Raw genomic sequence first — 18,073 nt, 5'->3', positions numbered from 1 at the left:
CTGCTGCATTTTGATTAGTAATAAAATGAGATTCCATGTGGTTCCCTTGCACCCCACACTCACCCGTATCCCAGGTCCTACAACTACCTTTGCAGCCTAGAGCACTGCATGAGAACCAACAACTACTTTACTCAACCTGGGAGCTCTAGGGTGGTACAGCTTGCTTGCCACTACCTTGCTTACGAAAGTAAAGCACATAATCAAAGGCATAAGACATGAGCTGGAATTTTTTTGGAGGGGAGGAATTCAGACAAAGAGTGAAATATGGACTGTGGGGTACTATGGATTTTCTTTCCTCTTTTCAGTTACCTAACAATGGTTATTGAACAACTAAGGATGTGAAACTCACTCTGCCCACCTCACTGCCTTCAGGCAAATGAGAAGAGTGGCAATGCTGTTACATGGATTTGAACCACACACACACACACACACACACACACACACACACACACACACACAAGCTGAATGCAGAAATACATTTCACTCGACAGGGAGAGAGAAAGATAAAAGGGGGATTAGAGGTAGGGTAGGGTACATTAAAGGAGGGATTAATTTTAAGCAAAAGAACATGAGACTTGATGACAGAAATTCTGAGTTCAAGACTTTGGGGACCTGCTACTTACTACCTGTGTGACTTTGGGAAAGTCACTTATCTTCTTCAAGATCTTTGTTTCTATGTGTATAAAATGAGGAGCCTGAATCTCCAAGGTCCCTTCCAGTTATAAAACCTGGGAAGAATTCAGTCTAATAGGGATAGCTAGATGGTACAAGAGAATGACAAATCTGGAATCACGAGAACTTGAGTTCAAATCCAGCCTCAGACACTTATGAGCCATGTGATCCTGGATGTCATTTAACCCCTGCTTGCCTCAGTTTCCCCATGTGTAAAATGGAGCTAATAACAGCATCTACCTCTGAAGAAAGGAGGGAAGGAAGGAAGGAAGAAAACGAAAGAAGGAAATCTGGCCCATAAACCCCAAGTTAACTAGGCATCCTCTGGCCATCCAAAATTACCTTCTTTTGGAGAGAAGAAGGAAGGGGGTGGGGGGCAGAAGGGAGTGGATGAGCTGAGTTACCCAGCTAGCTGGATCTCCATTCAGGAAGCTCGGTCTACCCACAGGTCTGTGTTCATCCTTCATTTTCAAAAAAGACCATGACATCAGAGAAATGAGGACATGCCTTGCACTTGACTTTGTTTTGAGTGAGGGAGGGCTGTGCAAGGTCACCAGTCTCTCTTTCCCCTCCTAAGCCACTATGATACGTAGAAAATCATAATAGCTGATATGCATACTAGAGAAAGGCAAAGGAAAATATTTTTTGAAGTTCAAAGATCATAGCTATAGAGCTAAAGGATATGAGAAGTCATCTAGCTTCAACCAATTCATGCAATCAATGCAAATGAGAAACTAAAGACCAGGGAAGCTCAAGTGAATTGCCCAAGGTCACACAGATAGCAAATATCAGAGGCAGAATCTGAAGCCAGATCCTGGAACTCCAGAAAAAAATGCTTCCTTCGCCTGTACAAACCAAAGGTTTTACGAATAAGGTCACATTTCAGTATGGTTTTCAAGTAGTGGTATCAAACTCAAATAGGTCCTCAGATACAGCCTTCCACCCACCCACATTCTGCTGCATTAGGAGCCACAAAATCCATACATAAAGATTCCTGTGGGCTGCAAATTGACTTAGAAAATGGCAATATAAATATTATCTATGTTCCATTGCATTTTAAATATTTTCTTAAATATTTCCAATTACATTTTTATCTGGTTTGGCTTCATTTGGGAGTAGAGTGGGCAGTACTACAAACAAATCTGACCTCTGCTATAAAGGATGGGTAGAAATTCAATAGGTGAAGAGAGAAAGGGAAAACTTTCTGAACACAAGGAACAATGTTAGCAGAGGTATGGAAGAAGTTCAAGAAACATAGTTTTGCTGAAGCATAGAATATATGGAGGTATATGAATATAAGACAAGGTCAGATGTGAAGGGCTTTGAATGCCACACAAAGTAGCAGTCAAATTCATCAAGAGTGAGAGTATTGAGAAAACAGAAGTGGGTCAAGGACAGAACTTTGGAAAGCCACCAGGTAAAGGTGTTGGGAAGAGGCCAAAAAGGTCAGGATAGATAAGGAAGGAACATGTAGAAAGGTGGGAGAAGAATCCACAGAATGTGGAATCTCTGAAGCGAAAACAGGAAAGAGAGTCAAAAAAAAAGAAGGCATAATCAACAGTGCTGAACTACAGAAAAATCAAGGTGTACCAAGACAGAAAAAAAAGGATACTGGCCTTGGTGATGACAGATGATTGATCCTTGAGACAGCAGTTTGAGTAAGAGTCTGGGTGTAGAAGCCAGGTCATAAGTGGTCAAGTAAGGACCAGATGATGAGGAAGTGCTCAGCAAAAAATGGGGAGGCAGTCAAGGATTAACCAATAACCAATAACTAGGTGAGTCTAAAGGGTCCAGGGAAAGATTTTTTTCCTAGCATTTGGATGAATTGCACATGTCTGTGGGTACATGAGAAAGACTACCATTCAGGCTCCTTCATAGTGAAGCAGGACAGATTAAAGATACAAGAGAAAATGAAATTATGAGATAAATATCTTGGAAGAAGCAGAAGGGGAGTCTGATCAAGGGCACACAAAGAAGAATTAATGAGCTTTATTCAGAAATTGACAGATCGCTTACTCTGTGACCATAGAAGACCATACATAGCGAGAAAATAGATATCCTCTGTATTCTTACTAGTTTTTTAATGAAGGGTAGGATTTGGAAAAATCGAAAAGGATATGGATTTTCTGGGCAAGGGGAATGGAAGAAGGGAAGAGGGAAGGGAGTTATGGGGAAGGGTAGAATGCAGGTTCAAGGGACAAGGAAAAAACCAATTAATGCATAGCTGTGTTCATATAGTGTATAATGGGAGATAAGTTTGGGGGAATAGGGAAGAATCAAGTTGTGATGAGCTATAGGAGTTTGAACTGTATTACAGAGGTAATGGAGATCCATCAAATGTTTCCAAGGAGGAACAAGTGATATTTTCAAGGCTGTGCTTCAGAAAAAAATTAATCTGGCAGCAGTAAGCAGCAGGATGAATTGGATAGGTGGTATCCTGAAATTATCTTTATCTACTTAATTTAGAAATAATTATCTAATCAGTCTTTGAAATTTGCATACATTTTTCTTTAATGCATGATTAATGTTTGACATAATTACCAATGTACTAAGAAAAAGGCTAGGATATTTCTAAGGAGGCAGATCATATTCTTCAAATAAAAGGTAACTTTAAAATGATTTTTCCTATATGAATTAACACATACTATATGTATGTCCAAAAAAATAAAATTCCGAAAAAAAGTCCAAGAATAGTTAACATGCCAGCTACCTCTGACTCTAAGTCCTAAATAAATTTCAATGAGTTAGTACTTATAATGGAAGCACTGAAGTGGCTGCCTCAGGCAGTGAACTCCAAGGCAGCATTCAAACACCCTGCAATCATTACCAAGTCTGAACTATGTCACTACAATTTTGGTCCAAGGAATTCAGAGGGAAAAGAAGTTCAGGGAATTACCAAAATGCTTTCAAGTCTCTCAAGTCATTATGTCTTTTAGAAGTCTGTTTCTAGGAGTTTGGACATGATAAGTTACTCAAGATGAGCTTAGAGGTAATTACTTTTCTTTTTTTTTAACATTTTGTTTGTTTTCTTCAGGTATTTATCATTATTCTGTGCAAAGTTATTTGTGTATATATCCTATATTTCTCTACTAGAGTATAAGCACCATGAGGGCAGGGAAAAGGTTATAAAAACTTTGTATCTTCTTCAATAGTGTTCCACACATAGTAAGTGCTTAATAAATTTGTTAAATTCAATTGGAGCTACATGGAGATCTCCAAGGCAAAATTACATGAATATATATTTAAGGTATATGTAGAATATTTTTAGAGCTCCCCCTAGATATGACCTAAAATGTTAAGGGCATGTTTAGCTTCTCAGTCTACACCTCTTATTTCATATTTTCTTGTTCCCTTTCAGGTCTTTTTTCATGGAAGAAGCAACCAGTGTATGCTTTATTACAGCACAGTTTCTACGCTGGTTTGAGCATTCAAGAACAGGGAAGGGGATGAAGGTCTGGAGAGGAGAAAGGGAAGGGGAAAAAAGAAGAGAAAGGAAATGGCAAATAAGGATTACAAGGATTCTGAAATGAAACTTGAAATCCCAGATCATATCCTCCTAAGATGGACATGTTATCATTCCATATAAGAAACACTGTCCCTGACAGAAAGAGAATGATGTCGCCAAGCTAATTTCATCACACTCTTTTTAAAATAACGTAATTGAAGAATACAGATTGCATTTTTCTTCACCATAAAAGAAAGCTCATCTCTTCCCATTTCAAGCCTTGTGGATAGTGACAAAAACAAAAATCACTCTATGGTTATAGGTTTAAAGTACTTAACCTAAAAATTAAATACGATAAATATCTGGAGAAGTTAAGAAATACTGACTGCCTATTTTTTTCACTTCTCTTTTATATTTGAGTGAGAGAGACAGTGTGGTATAGTGCTTAGACCTGGTCTCAGAATCAGAGAGGCCTAGATTGAGTCTTGCTTCTGTCACACACTGGCAGTGTGGCCCTAGCTAAATCACTTAATCCCTTCATGCCCCTTTTAAGCAACGCTGTACTACTCAGTTGCTAAATCTTGGGAGATAGGTGGCATTATTATTCCCATTTTACAGATGTTGAAACCTAGGCAGAGGTTAAGTGATTTGCCCAAGGTCACATAGCTAGAATCTCAGGTGGGATTCAAATTCAAGTCTTCCTTCCTCTAGGTCAAGCAGCTATCACCTAGCTGATAAATATATAGATTTTCTTGAGAGACACTGAATTAGACATAACAATTGGATTTAAAGTAGTTTCTAAGACAAAAAAGCAGGTTATCAGCTATTGGCCCCCTTGCCTTTGTATTAGCAGCTAGCATGCTTATCCATTATCCCCATCCCCACACACCACTACATAAATTGTGCTATATGGGGTGAAGTACAAGGTGTGGCTGCTTCTTTCCAGAAGCTATAGAGGAGAGGGGAGAGTCATTTCAGTAACACTTCTAATTCCCCTTTCTTCATCCCATCTGCCAACAAAGAGAATCCCAGACTTGGCACATTACTTTTTAAAGGTTGCTAAACACTGATTGAAAATGTACTCTTTAGAGCTTCTTCCAAGAAATCAAATTAGAAATGAGACTGGGAAAAAAAGAGATCTGTTTTTACCAAATGGAACATAAAATGCTCATCTGAAAAGATCTAAGAACTAGATTTCAATTAACAAAACCTCCTGAGGGTTAGAAGGAATACTTTCCTCCTTCCTCCTTAGCTGCCAGTCACAAAAAACTACACCACTTATTCATTAAGAATGCAGCCCAGACAAAATGGTCAAAGATAGGATATTAAATTTTACATTTCTTAGAGAGCACTGGTGATTGGTACTATTGAAACATGTAAAACAATTTCTCATTTGTCTGTCTTCTGATAAACCAGAATGGCATAATGAAGGCTTTTGAGATCAATATAAATGGTCCAACAAAAGATTTTGGAATTTGAAATTATTCATCACGTGTATGTCACAAAGCCATGAGTTTGCCAGTGACCTTGCTAAGCAAGATCATCCCAACCTAGTCTATTTTTTTAGAAGTTTTAAAGTGGAACCAGTATCACTACTTTAATTCCAGTAGTCTAGACAGATTTTCCTGCTGTGTGATTTGGAATGCAAATCTGGATCTGCTTTTTCTATTAGATTACATCATATTCTGTGGCAGAAAGAATATCAATATATATTAAACCATAGCAAACAACAAATCCCTTTACCAAACATGGCTCAAATGGGAAAAGAAAGTAGATTTAAGAGAAGATAGCTAATATATAGAGAAATGTGGCAAGTAATTACCAAACATATTATAAATCAACCATCCTTGCTTAACAAATTGCATAATGGATAAGCAAGTAATTCTTCCTTTAAATATCTTAACAGTTTAGCTCACCTGAGTGAGCTACAAAAATCATTGTCATTCATTTGGTGCCCTAAGGTTGTTACAGAGATTCATCATTTTCTCTTTAAGTAGGTGCAGTAACATCAAAACTAATCAGCAAATGGTTTCAGGGGGAGGGGGAAGAGTCACTGTATTTCAAAATCATTTGGATTAGAGTAGTGACACATATAAAACACATGCCTGACAACAAGGCCACAGACAAAGTGGGAAAACGGAGCTAAGATGCCTCATCCAACGCCATCATTGATTCTCTGCCTCCCAAAGACCTTTTTAGAATACATCTGAGGCATTTCTGTACCCACAAAAATGCATTATTTTATCGGTGTGGACACTCACTCATTCACTCAAAGATATAAATCTCAAGATAACATCACGTATGGCGAAGGGCTGGATATACAGACAGAACTGGGTTCAAATACAAACTCTTGTACTTACTGCTTCTGTGGCATTTAGTTTAGTCATTTAATGTCAACGGACTTCAACATCTTTATCAGTTAAGTAGGGTGTTAGACTAGAAGATCTCTGAGGTTCCTTCCAGGTCCAAGTCCATGATCCTAGTTAAGAGCCAAGATCCTAGTTCAAGAGGATGAGTCTTCAACTCCTCCATGCCTCAGTAACCTATCTTTATAAGTTTCTGTGACGATCTGTTAACAACTAATTATCTCATAGCCAATTTGCTGGTAAGGAGCCTCTCTAAATTTACCTAGGCCAATCCTCAGTCTATTGCTTGCTAGTTTCCCAAGCTCAAAAGCCTTTTCACTCAGAAAGAATCAGGCAGAACTGGAGCATAGTGTGGCAGGAAAAGTCCTGGATCTGGAGTCACTAGAATTGAATTCGGGTTTTGCCACTTACTATCTGTGTGACTGTAGACTAGTCACTCCACCTCTCTGGGACTGATTTCTTCAAATATAGTGAAAGGTTTGGACTCAGTGACCTCCAAGATTCCTTCCAACTCTTACTCAATATTCTTAGGATTGTGGATGACCTCCTTGGCTACCAGGATCAGGTGTTTGAGCTATCTGAGATCTCTGTAAATATAAGAATTATACCTTCAAGAATTTTGCTTTCCAGGTGTCAGAAAAACCTGGAAAGATTTATATGAACTGCTGCTGAATGAGGGAAATAAAATGAGGAGAACATTGTACAGTAGCAGCCAAAGTGTACAATGAATGACTTTGATAGACTTAGCCCTTCTCAGCATTACAAGGACCTAAAACATTTCCAAAGGACTCATGATGGAAAATGTCATCCACATCCAGAGTAAGACCTATGGAGTCTGAATGCAGAGTGAAGCAGGTTATTTCCTTTTTTTTCTTTTGTTTTGTTTTTTTCTTTCTCATGGTTCCTCCCGTTACTTCTAATTCTTCTATAAAACATGACTAATGTGAAAATATGTTTAATAGGAATGTATATGTAGAGCCTATATTAGATTGCATGCTATCTTGGAGAGGGAGAAGGAAAGGAGGGGAAGAAAATTTAAAACTTATGGAAGTGAATGTTGAAAACTAAAAACAAATAAATTAACTTTAAAAAAAGAATTTTGCCCTCAAGAATTCAGAGCAGTTACTTTACAAGAGTGGACCTTTACTAGAAGTATGTGAGTACACATGCAAACACACAGACAGAGGTATTTTAGATGCCACATTCAGAATGAAGAGTCCAGCTTGATGTCAGAAAAACATGTTGGAGTTCAAGTACTACCTGTGATACCTCCTTCCTGTGTGACACTGGGCTAGTCACTTAACTACTCAATATCCTACAGAACTGTTTAAGACCATGCAGTTACAGAGGAATTAATGATCTGCAAGAGTAAAAAGAAGTTCTAGAAACTAAGAGGTACCTATCAATTGGAGAATGGCTAAACAATTTATGATACTGAAATGAAATGAAATGTTGTGTTACAAAAAGTGGTGTCAGAGAATATTTCAGAGAAGTTTAGAAAGTATGAATTGATGCAAAGTGAAGTGAGAAGAAACAGGAGAACTTTCTACAATGTCTATTACATTGTAAAGAAAAACCAACTCTGAAAAAACTAAAGAACTCTGATCAAAATAATGAGAATTTATCTCCAAGGAGTCTACGCTGAAGTTTGTTCCTCACATTTTGAAAAAGAGCTGATAGACTCCAAGTGTGGAAAATGACTACAATATAGATTGGTTTTGCTTAACTATATTTATTTGTTACAAAGTATTTCCCCCTCTTTTTTATTAGGAAAGTGAGGGAAGAGTGGCAATGGTGATCCCCACTGTACCCTCCAAAAAAAAAGAAGAAAGGGGAAAATCCATTAAGACCTTTTGTGCTTAGTGCATGAAGGGGAACATAAGGAGGTTCAAAAAGAAGCAGAAACAAGCAGAACATTTTTGAAAGAACATGTTAAATTTATTATATATGTTTTTTATAAAGCAAATGGTACGGAAAAGAGATTCTGTTTCAAATGCATTCGTCTTTATGTGTTCTACTTTACATGTCAAAATCTCTATTTTTTGGTTTGTTACATTCAAATTATATAAATTATATAAAAAGAAAAATAAATTAAATAGATAATCTTTGTATCATCACTCATAGTTAGGAATCGGTAAAACATTAAGTCAAGAAGAGAAGGATCAAGGACAATTTAATGTCATAGTTTGGTGAGAAGAATGCTGAACTTGGAATCCAGTACTGTGCCCCCATCTTACTTTACATTCTTCTATTTCTGGCTCCCGGGGTGAAAACTCAAATTCACTTTAGATGTAATTATATTTAATCCACATGTTCTTTCTCAGCTACTTGATTCTTACAGATACATTCTAAAGAGTATCAGACTACGATGGGTTAATGAGGAAAGCCTCAGGAAGAGGATGATGTAGCTTGGTGAGAATCCAGTTCCTAGGTTACAGTTGTGGATATTACTTAGTCCCAAGGCTAATAAACGTACATTAGCTCATGCTAACCTGATGTGTCAGATGAGAAAAAATAGGGCATAGACAAAAGAAAAGTTAAAGGAATAGGAAGGAGTGACTTGGAACCAGTCAGGCAACCCTACAGATATACTATGACATACTATAAGGTAGCAATGATTACACAAAGTGTTAGTGTTAATGGATAAGTGGGCCAACCAATCCTCAGGAAGCTTCCTCTTCAATATGGGCATTTTGGTGACTGTTCTCTTAACTCTATGACTTTCAAACTTCAATGACTCATTAATGTCATCTTCCTATGTTGAGGAAAATATATCAGAGGAAATGGCAGTGTATTGGGGAAGGGGACAGAAAGAACACAAGGCGGGACAGAGAGGAAGAAGAATGGACAGACAGGAACAGAGAGGGGAAAGAGGAGGAAGAAAGAGGGAAGAAATATTTGGGTGCAAAAGGATTGGAAATAAAGAGAGGTGCTTAGGTGGCATCACAATAGCAATCTGTAAATATAAGTAAAATTATTTTGGAAAAAAATGTAAATCACTACTCTACTGATATCCTTTGTTCCTAATCGTGATGTGGATGTGACCCTAGGTTCTCAAAGTCTATACTGAAAGAATGGAAGGCCTACTGGTTCTTCAAAAAGATGAAAAAATAGCAATAAATTTTGGTTTTCATTTGAGGAACAGCCCAAGTCTCCTGTGATGAGGATAAAGAACCAGCAGAGACTAAGATATAGTAGTTTCTGCATTGTTAGAGGAACATTCACATTGATAATATCTTGAATCATTTAAAATATTATGAATATTACTACTGAGTTTGCCATGATTTATTCTGATTCAGGTTGCAAATTCTCAGTTTCCTTCAAAATGACCATAACAAATTTTCCCTCTAAAGAATAAGTACTCCCATTATAATTTATTTTTCTGGTGCAAGCAATGAAGCACCAGCCAAGGATGAGGCAGTGAAAGGTTTTGGAATTGCTCTTATATCGCATGCTAGATAATCATTACAGTAACAACAACAATAAAAACTCACATTTAAGATTTGCAAACTACTGTCTACATATTTGATCAACTGATCCTCACAACAGCCCTTTGAGGTAAGTTGTTTTATGATTCTCATTTTAAAGATGAGAATGCTAACACTGACAAATGGGACTTAAAGGTCACACAGCTATCGGTTTAAGGAAAGATTTGAATTCGGACATTCCTCACTCCAAGTTCAGTACTACATTTGCTATGACATCTATCTGGCCCAGAATTGTAATCATTTGTGGTTGGCATACTACTCCAAGATGAAGATTTATTGCTATTTTTAAGATTGTACAATGACACAATGGTGGTGAGAGCTATGGACCCAGGTCCTCAGAACCCACTGTGCAGAGTATATTATCTTTTCCTCTTGAGCTGTGGGTGATTACCAGAAGACAAGAATGGTAAATAAGGGATGATGACAGATCACTGGGGGAAAAATCACCACATCTGGTGACGAGTACATAGCTGAAGCAACGTCCCTACTGGGCATTTCATGAAAATCACTTCTCAAGTAGATCTTTGTAATTACAGTTATTAATCAATCTATCCATCAACAAGTATTTAACAAACATGTTAAGTAAATAAAAATTGAAAACTACTAAATTAAATTAAATAAAGCCAAATGGTGCAAGTTACTGCAAAAGTGAACACAGAGAACAAAAATGATATCTTCTTATAACGAGCTTTCGTTGTAATAAGAAATGCACATATAGGACATGTATATATAAAACATACACATAGCACAAATATAAAAGAGTAGGTAAATACAAGGTATTTGGGGAAGGGAGGTTCTAGCAATTACAAGGCATTAAAAGATCTTAAGGGAAAAGCCTCCAGAGTTTCATCTTAAATGAGGAACTCTACAGGGAGGAGATAAAGAGGAAATGTATTCCAGGAACTGGGGAAGCCAAAGCAAGGTTCTTTTATTTAATAAGCCAAGGAAGGTTGTGTCTGAGGAACAGAGGATTTGGTTTCTATTCTTAAACTTGAAGGAACATTAGCGGTATTCTGATTTAAAAGGAAATTAAAAGAGATAGAATCTTCATGATGGGCTTTTCCATAGATGAGCAAGATCAAAAGAGAGCCATTGTCTGAGGTTTCTTAGAAATCAACGCTAAAAATTCATATGACTGAATATTTTACCAATTGTTTCCTTAAATACTACTCCATTGAAGGATTTAATTTGAGGTGGATTTTATAAGAAATGTTGGCATAGTAAATTAAACTCTAAATTAAAAGGAAAAGTAGACTCTAAATATTCAGCTTATCCATTATGTGCCAAATTTTAATCCCAAATTGATTTCCCCTGGTGATCACAGTGCTTCTGAACTATTTGGATTGGTTTTCATTGTTGGTAAGGGGTTTTGGGGGGAGGAGAGAAGCAAGAGAGGGAAAGGATACTACTTATTCTTATCACTAATATGCTAAGTAAATGCAATTATTAATTTTAAAAAAGTTATTTGGAAGGAATATTCATTTCTGAGAGGTGGAGGTAGGGTAAGACTTGATAGTTTTAGATCATCTAGGCTTCTGATTGAACAGTTAGGTGGTACAGTGAATACAGTGCTGGGCCTGTAGTCAAGAAGACCCATCTTCTTGTGTTCAACTCTGGCCTCGACAGGCTGTGTTTGCCTCAGTTTCCTCATCTATAAAATGAGCTAGAGAAAGAAATGGCAAATCCCTCTATTACCTTTGCCAAGAAAATCCCAAATGAGGTCATGAAGAAATCAGACATGACTGAGCAAAATGCTTCCACTTTTCTATTAGACCAAACAATTAAGCTAGGTGTTACATTACATACAAAATAAGAACATGTTTTTTAAAAACATTATTTGAATAATTAACTTGAGATAAAGGAGATGTGAAATAAAAGTTACCCAAGGGTTTTTGAGATGAAAATCCTGAGAAACCTCTCCCCACATGTAACTGAAGCATAATTCTGAAAATACCACCACTGTTCAATGTACCATTTATTACACAGGGTGTCCAAAAGGCTTAGTCTGATTTTAAACTATTAATGTTTAAAACTGACTCTCAGACTTTTTAATAAACCCTATATAGCAATTTAAGGGGAAAAAATAGACTGACCCCAGCTGTATAAAATTCAAGAATACTAGATATACATAAATAACATCAAAAAAATACAGTTAACACAAGTTCTACTGTTAGCTAGAAAAAGGGGTCCTCAGTGTTCAAAACAGGAACTGGATAACAGCAGGACTTGGCCAAGAGAAGCAACCATGCGACAATGAACCTTAAAAACAGTAAGATTATGTGAACCTCCATCCACGGAAAATTTACATAATGTGATCATTGCAAACAGTGCATCTTTGACATTTCCAGATACAGTAATCATCCTGATCTACAGACAGTAATCATTTTGACCTTTGTAGCAGTGAATCCTTATTAAGGACAGCTTCAGTGACAGGGAACCTTTAAAGTAAAGTTTAAAAAATAAATCTAGCAAATAACAAAGTACTAAATTATACTCCTGGTCTGTGAATGAGGTTTCTGAAAAGATCAAGGGTAAAGATGGCCCAAATGAGAGCAAGGGAAATAACGAAAACGTTATAAAGCTCTACACCATCTTTCCATTAGGAAGAGCTAATATTATACACATTGGACTTTCAAAGCTAACTGCCATAATCATTCAAATACTTGAGTGTATTCTGGAAATAAGAATTTATTCTTTTGTTGCACTTTATAGGAAGCATTCTGAACTAAAATGCAAAAAATTAAGACCTCATAGAAAATAGTTATTCATCACTTCAATTGCATAAAATGAACCAATCTAAATGGGGCCAAAATACTACTTTTCGGGTTATGCAGTAAAGGATACTGTTCCTCATTGAGATAATCATTAGGTATGGTCTTAGTTTTCTACAATGAGGAATTTAGAGTAATTAATATCTAGTTTTTATGAAGCAAGATACATGATGTAGCTGATCATTTATTTGGCAAATATGTACAATATATACATACATACACACATACATATTTGGAAATTCTAAATATGTGGAAAACACATGCTGGAAGATATACACAAAAAAATTCTGAAACGGGTTTTTTTTTTTTCCTATGGAGATTTAGTTTCAGGCAGAAACCCTGGTTCATGTCTAGCCTCTGAATCTAAGTGACTGCTTAAGTCATGTCACCTCTCACTGCTCTTTAAGACTACAAGTTGCAGACAAGACTTTTGAACACTTTGAAAATAGGTATATACTAATTATATACAGAACACATCCAAGGTAATTAGGGAATCGGAAGGAGGTTCTAGCAGCTGGAGAAGAAGAGAGAGTGCTAGCGAAATATTCAATACTCATTTTTAAAGTGAGTTTCTTCACCAGGGAGTCTGATCAACAACTAAATCACAGATTTAGTTCCCACCCCATGATGATCCCACATCCTTTCCCTCCTTACACTTATCTTCTGGCATAGGGGCGGTTAAGCGACACTAGACCAAACCCTAGCTTTGAAGTACCAGTCTGCCTATGCCTTTAAAACACAGGTAATGCTTTTTTGGCTTTCAGAGCAGGATCACGGCGATGGGCAAGAATAAGCACCTCACCAAAGGTGGCAAAAAAAGAGCCAAGAAGAAAGTGGTTGGTCCATTTTCGAAGAAAGAGTGGACTCAAGGAACAAAACTTGCCTCTGATGGTCTCAAGGGTCGAGTTTTTGAAGTGAGCCTTGCTGATCTGCAGAATGATGAGGCTGCTTTCTGTAAGTTCAAGTTAATTATGGAAGATATTCAGGATAAAAATTGTTTGACTAATTTCCACGGAATGGACCTTACCCAGGACAAGATGTGCTCCATGGTCAAAAAGTGGCAGATCATAATTGAAGCCCATGTAGATGTCAAAACTACTGATGGGTACTTGCTCCACCTCTTTTGTGTTGGTTTTACCAAAAAATGCAACAACCAGATCCATAAGACCTCTTATGCCCAGCACCAACAGGTCCATCAAATTCGTAAGAAATGATGGAAATCATGACCCGAGAGGTATATACAAATGACTTGAAAGAAGTTGTCAATAAACTAATTCCAGACAGCATTGGAAAAGACATACAAAAGGCTTGCCAGTCCATTTACCCTCTCCATGATGTATTTGTCCAAAAAATCAAGATGGTCAAGAAGCCCAGATTTGAATTGGGAAAGTTAATGGAACTGCATGGTGAAGGTGGTGGCTCTGGAAAACCTTCAGATGAAACGAGCACAAAAGGAGAAAGAGCTGATGGCGATGAACCACCAGTTCAAGAGTCTGTCTAAAATATGAACTTTTAAAGACTGAAAAACAAAAATTTATCATTGTAAAAAAAAAAAACCCACAGGTTATTAGGAGAAGACTAATCCACTTGGCTTTTATTCTAACATATTGTACCCTATAAGGGAAGACAGTTTCTTGGTGCTCTGGGGAACAGAAAGTTGGTCACCTGACTGCCACTTCTCTATGAGTATTCTAATTTCCTCAAACCTGAAAGTCTAGTCTACACAAAAGCTGAAAACCTATAGTAAAATCAAATAAACATGTTATTTGAATGTGACAGAGAGATGGTCTCTTATTTTTCATTTTTAGCTTGGTCCTCCTATGTATAAAGGATCCCGTGATCCTTGTTCTTTAAGAATTCAATCCATCTTGCTGATCTACTTCTTTTTTAAAATCACTATCCTCTTTAACGACATTACCACTGTCTCTGAAGCAATTAATTTCTATGTGACTGAGATCTGTGACTTACATCAGGCATAAACTGCAAAACCAGGTTAATTCTTCAATGACAAGTATTCTGATTTTCATGCAAATGACTGAACAGAGGAAGAAAGAGAAAAAGCAATATTCCCTGTAAAGACAAGACTGGAGGGAGGGTCACTGTGGGTCACTGATATACAGCTACCCCAAATGAAATCCATGCCAAGTTCGTCTAGACAAAGCAGGAAATGCTCCGTAGAGAGCGGCTGATATTGCCAAGTTCACAGAAGAATCCCTTAACACCCTCTTCATCTATTTATATTCTCAAACAGAAATGTGTTCTCAAACAAGATGTCTGACCAGTTTTCTCTCCCCTCCCCCCAACGTAATTATTCTTTTGCTTTTGGAGGAAAAAAAGGAACAGAATTTTCTATTAGTTCTCTAAGACCGCAATAAAATCAGCTTCCAGCCAAATATGCTTAACTTTCAAAACAACAATAAATATCCCTAAGTTACATAAAATATACATGCTGAATTTATGGGACCACACTACAATAAGTTGTAAATGATGTATGAAATGAGAAATTCTTGCACAGTGCACAGAGAATTAAAAGGCAGTCCCTTTGCTGTCTTCACACTGCTTTGTGCTATGTAACACACACAATTGAATATTGATATTTCCACAGGTCTGGGATGAATGAATAATCCCCCAAATCTCCAGTACATTCTTTCTCTAACAGTTTTTATCAAATACCTAACAGAATCCAGAAAAGAATCAGAGATGAAGTATCTATCTAAAAATATCATCTTAAACATCTTAAACTATTTGCTACATTTATACTGGTACCTAAAATGAAAAATTGTGTGGGCTGGGATTGCAGGGAATGGAGTTAGATCAACATAAAGTCCTATGACATACTGACAGCCAGCAGTCTTGAGAGTATTAGAAGTAATACAGATTTTCCGGGCAAATGAGCTAATCAATGACTATCACTTATTATTTGTAACTGTTGTTGAATCACTTCACTTGTGTCAGATTCTTTGTAACCCCATTTCGAGTTTTTCTTGGCCAAGACTCTGGAGTGGTTTGCCATTTCCTTCTCCAGTTCATTTTACAGATAAGGAAGTCAGACAAACAAGGGTGAGTGACTTGCCCAGGGTCATATAGCTTGTAAGTGTCTGAGGCCAGATGAGTCTTCCTGATTCTGAGCACAGTGCTCTTTCCACTGTACCACTTAGCTGTCCATCATTTCTTATTTAGTATATCAACAAATATTGAGGATACAAAGAGAAAATAACATAATCCTTACCCTCGAGGAGCTCACATTTTATCAAGGGAGACCATATATACAGGTAGGGTGTCCCAAAAATTTAAACAGTACTAAGATTTTTGAATACCTATATAGATGTATGTAATTCTTACATATAAAAAATTCTGTAAGGTAATGAGGGAATGGGGAAGGAGGCACCAGTATCTGAGAGCAGGGGAAGAATGTTAAGGAGCATGAGGAAATATCCACAGCAGCATTTTTTTTTGTTAGCAAAAAAATTAGAAACAAGCAATTGTCCACTGACTGGAGAATAGCTGGAAAAATTGACGTAGGAATGTGGTGAACTATTACGACAAAAAGTGTGGGAAGATTTCCATGAACTAATGCAAAATAAACAGAACCAAGAGATTAGGAAATTCAGTAACTACAACAATGTAAATTGAAAGCAATACCAAAGGGCAGCTGAACTCTGATGAATGGTAATCTTGGTCCAGGAGAACAGAAATGAAACACACTGTGCTCCTCCATGGAAAGTTAGAAGATTACATATGAAGATAACATAAAATATGCTTGTTGTGCTGAGAGAGGGAAATATATATTGGGAAATAAAAATAAATGATGTAGATAAACCTTGGGGTTTTTTAAGTGTATAGGAAGCATCAATTTCCAGAGTGCCAGCCCTAGAGTTATCAGAATGAGCGTTATCTCTCTGACTGCCCTAGCCCTAATTAAGCAAGCCATATCATTAGAGAAGTAAAAGAAAATTGGCTTATTTATAACAGAAATATAGTCTAACTATCAATAAGAACAGCATTTTTTTTTTAAATAGAATGACCTATACAATTCATAAATGAATGAAAAATCATTTATTTATTATATTCCCAAGGACCTATCAACTCCTGTGTACTTTGGGTAAATATTCAAAGGTCCCACAAGACCTTGTATTGAGTGCTGGAAGGGACCTCCAAATCTCTGTAGTCCAATCTCTTCATTTCACAGGTGAGAAAACTGAGATCCAGGAGTGTTAAATGCCTTCCTCAAACTCAGGCAGGAAGTAAGCATCAGAGAAAGAATTTGTAGGGCTGTATTCACTGAGGATGCAAGGTTAAGGAAAGGATGATGTTTGATATGGAACTTCAAAGAGGAAAGAGATTTTAAGAAATATAAATTTAATATGAAAATACATTTCAAGAAAGAAGAAAAGTTTAAATGTAGAAAAGGAAGAATAAGAACCTCAGAAAATTCATGACTAGAAAGTGAATTTTAACTTGTGTTTAAATTCTTGATCTATTTTTCCAGGAGTAATGCCAAGCTGCTCTTCTCTCAAGTAAAACCAATGCCAACAGCATAATATGCATGAACTGCCTCACACTAAGCAATCAATGTGCATGCCACAAGAGGAAAAGAACTCAGTTAACTAGGCTGCTTTCAGTTTCCCTGAATCCGAGACAATCACACTATGTATTAAAAACCATGTCCATGCTAGAAAGTTCACAGACTGAGCCTTTTAATGGCTTTTCATTGGTAGAATTAAGGAACATTAAGTATATTCTCTGATAAACAATGAAATACACTACTGGATTATTCTTCAGACAAATTTATGACTTTAATTAATGAAGCCTTAGCATACAAAAGTAAAGACAGGTAATGAAACTTACAAAGGATGACTTCAGCCAGTGAACCATATTATTTTTACGTGGCCACATTAGTCAGCTTGAAGTTGTGTTTAGCTGAAGATTAAGTAAGGTGCATCATCACAACAGAGATAAGAATTAATATGCCAATTTATTTCTACTCACCCTGAATAAAAGGCCAAACACATTCAAAATTTATAATGCCACAAAATAGAAGCTTCAACAATCAATATAAACTGAACATAGAATAGACAGAAGAAAACTACTTTCACACAGCATGCGTGTGTGTGTGCGTGCGTGTGTATGTGCATGTTTGTGTGTGTGTGTATGTGTGTGTGTTAAGCCAGAAAGCCTGAAACCAGAAGATACAACTACAAAAAGATGACTAAATAGCAAGAGAAAGGCTTGGTAATCACCAGAAGCAAAATCTAGGAAAAATGCAGGTAATTATAATCCCAGAGCGCTCAAATTATTATTTATACACAAATGTGCCAAGTATACTCAATG

General features: G+C 36.9%; 1 protein-coding gene and 1 pseudogene across 7 annotated transcripts in view; one reads left to right on the top strand and one right to left on the bottom strand.

Annotated features, from left to right (window-relative positions):
- DOCK4 (dedicator of cytokinesis 4) overlaps positions 1-18,073 on the bottom strand; it is a 537,022-nt gene that overhangs the window by 244,228 nt on the left and 274,721 nt on the right. The gene's annotated exons all lie outside the window — the stretch shown is intronic.
- LOC140533371 (small ribosomal subunit protein eS1-like) lies at positions 13,522-14,243 on the top strand (annotated as a pseudogene).

Source organism: Notamacropus eugenii, chromosome 3, assembly GCF_028372415.1.
Source record: "Notamacropus eugenii isolate mMacEug1 chromosome 3, mMacEug1.pri_v2, whole genome shotgun sequence".
NCBI classification, from domain to species: Eukaryota; Metazoa; Chordata; class Mammalia; order Diprotodontia; family Macropodidae; genus Notamacropus; species Notamacropus eugenii.
Note: the sequence above shows the minus strand (reverse complement) of the source record. Positions and strands in the feature narration are given on the sequence as shown.